The sequence below is a fragment of the Rhagoletis pomonella genome, unplaced genomic scaffold (assembly GCF_013731165.1).
Source record: "Rhagoletis pomonella isolate Grant_MI unplaced genomic scaffold, Rhpom_1.0 Rhpom_scaffold_00004, whole genome shotgun sequence".
Classification (NCBI taxonomy): Eukaryota; Metazoa; Arthropoda; class Insecta; order Diptera; family Tephritidae; genus Rhagoletis; species Rhagoletis pomonella.
Genome location: NW_023458558.1, coordinates 21,811,891 through 21,814,702, shown reverse-complemented (window position 1 = coordinate 21,814,702; position 2,812 = coordinate 21,811,891).

The following is a 2,812-nucleotide window of genomic DNA, read 5'->3' as shown; positions in this document are numbered from 1 at the left end:
GAAGTATGAAAATGCCTGTGATATAGTCGGAGAATATCATGTACTACCTTTATTTAAATAGAAGTGTTCAATCATTCGTATAAATAATACATATGGGTCATTTCATACAGTGTATACTTTTTTTTTTTTGTATTTTGTATATATTTTTTTTTTTTGGTGAAATATATTTTTTACATGCCAGGATTTATGGCTCATATGTACATACAGCCGTATCAGTTATTAGAGCATTCGGTTATGAGCAGGGAATGGATTTTATGGAAATTGCCTTTTTTTCTGCTAAAGAAATAGAGTATATTCGATTAAGAATGTCCACGATTTAGCTTTCCCTGATTCCATATATACACATTTGATGTTGCCTTTTTTTTGCCTTTTTTAAGATATTTGCCTTTTTTGCCTTTTTTAAGATATTTGCCTTTTTTTGCCTTTTCTACCTTTAAAAAAGTGATTATAGCATTTACAATTTTTTTTTTTAAGATTAAAAAATATACAGATGCCCATGCGGCTTATAGAAGCGCGGAGACCTCTTGCCAAATTGGTGTTGGAAAATGCAAAGCCGTTTTCTCAGCTAACGAAGGCTTGGAGACAATAAGGGGTATAGATAAAATTGTAAAGGGCGAAGAAAACGTCCTTATTCCTGATAATATGAACGTTTCAAACGTTCCATATTTAAATTGGGCTCCACTTGTATCAACTTACGTCGAGCGCACATTTAGTACATTCAAGGCTTTTCTTCGCGAAAATCGAATGAAAATGCTGCCAGAAAACTTCAAAATGCATCTTATGCTTCAATGTTACTACAACTATACAGATTAAAATTTAATGAGTTAGAAACTCGAAAGGATAAAATAGTCAGAGATACAAAGTACAAATTTTTCATATAATGAAACTAGTTCATAGTTTTTCTCTTTTTACTTTTAATATAAACATTTCTAAAAAAATATATTTTTTGATTGTTCTTCGTATTTTCTGTCTTTTTTTAGTGCCTTATTTTGCTTTTTTTGCAATGCCTTTTTTTTGCCTTTTCCTGCCTTTTTCGCTATTTTATTTTGCCTTTTCCAGCCTATTTCGTTACTTTATTTTGCCTTTTTCATAGGTTTTTAGGTCCTAAAAATCCGTTCCCTGGTTATGAGAAATAAATTTGTAAGGAAAATGAAAAAGTTCTATATTAAAATAGTTACATACTACAAAAAATTTTTTATAGGTTAAAATGTTTAGAAGCTAGGAAAATAATTCTTGAAAAAAATTTCCGAGGCTTGGCAAATGCCACGGTTGGCATACCCTTGTTTCGGCAATGTCCTCATCAGACTTCTTTCTCTGGAGTTTAGCGCTGTTTAGCCGGTACTTCAGCTTTATTTCAATGTCCTTTATCAGCATTAAAGAAAGAAAAAATTTAAAAAAAAAATATTTGAAGTTAGGTTGCCCGGGGTCGATTTTTATTTTTTTTACTACCACTAACAAAAGCTGGTGATTTTTACATTACCTGCTTTTATTATGTCTTCCGGCTCATTATTTTGGAGCTATTTTGAATATACCGCAGTTTGTAATAAAATGTGTCACACAAGTTCTTTTAGAGTAATTTCCTAATAAGAGCAGCAAAAATTCGCAAATACTTAGTTACTTGCTTAGGCTATTTTATGAAATCGTGAGGCAAAAACCAAAAAATTTCAAAACATATTATTTTACATCAGAGACCGTAATCATTATAAAAAAAAATAATTTAAATCATAATAACTAATTCATTTAAAAATAATTATTATTTATGAAATTTAAAAGGCCTTATACACACAACCAACTCAAGTTTTTAAATGAAAATGAAAAATGCAAACTTTAACATAGAAAATATTACTCACACGAGTACGAGTACGGCCATGTACGCTATGGCGTATGAGTAACATTATTCCCAGCCCCTACATACTTCATACAAACAAATTATTGCACTTTTTATTTATTTTTTATTGTTATTAATTTCTGTTCATTTATCCATCGATTTGCATCGTTAGTAGCCTGAAAAAAACTTACAAGACATTAGTTGTTTTTTTTAATTTTTTTCCTTGTTAAAATTTGAATTTTTTTTCATAAAAATTTAAATATCTTGGTAAAATTACCTGATCTAGAAAAACGGTATATAGGTTCGTAAAAATGTATTGCACATCTATAGGCCAAGCTCTTGACACCTCATTTTTTGTGAAAATTGAATAAACGGTGCAAATCTGCACATGGAAAGGTAGTAATTTTAAAAAATAGGCAATGCTTCTAATAAATAAAAGTTATCTGAACATCCGGGGACCGTATCCTTTCACTTTGTGCCTAAGTCCAACTAGCTGTGAAGATATTATTGTTTTTAAAATGCTGGCAGCCCTACTAAAAAATAATACATTATTGGACATCTAGAGGCCAAGCACCTTCATTTGATACCTCATTTCCTGTAATCCAACGAGCGATGCGGATCTTAAAACTTTTTCAGACATATGTTAACTCTATAAGAATTCGCAGGCCTAAAGATAATACCTCTATTAAATTTTAACTAATCCGTTCAGTAGTTTTCGAAATTAACGTGGTGAAAAAATCCCGAATTTATATTAACGCAGTCTTTCACAAGCTCACCACAATTGACTAATAACTTTGCAGCAGTTCTGAAAACTGGGTCGAAACTTCAAATCTGTCATTTGGAAATTTTCTTAGTTGACATATCGTCGCTCCCAACGAAGAGTAGCACATCTCAAATTACCGTGGAAGACTAGCACGTTTCACTATTCGCGTCGAAAAGTAGCACATTTCGTTATTTGCGTGGAAGACTAGCACATTTCAGATT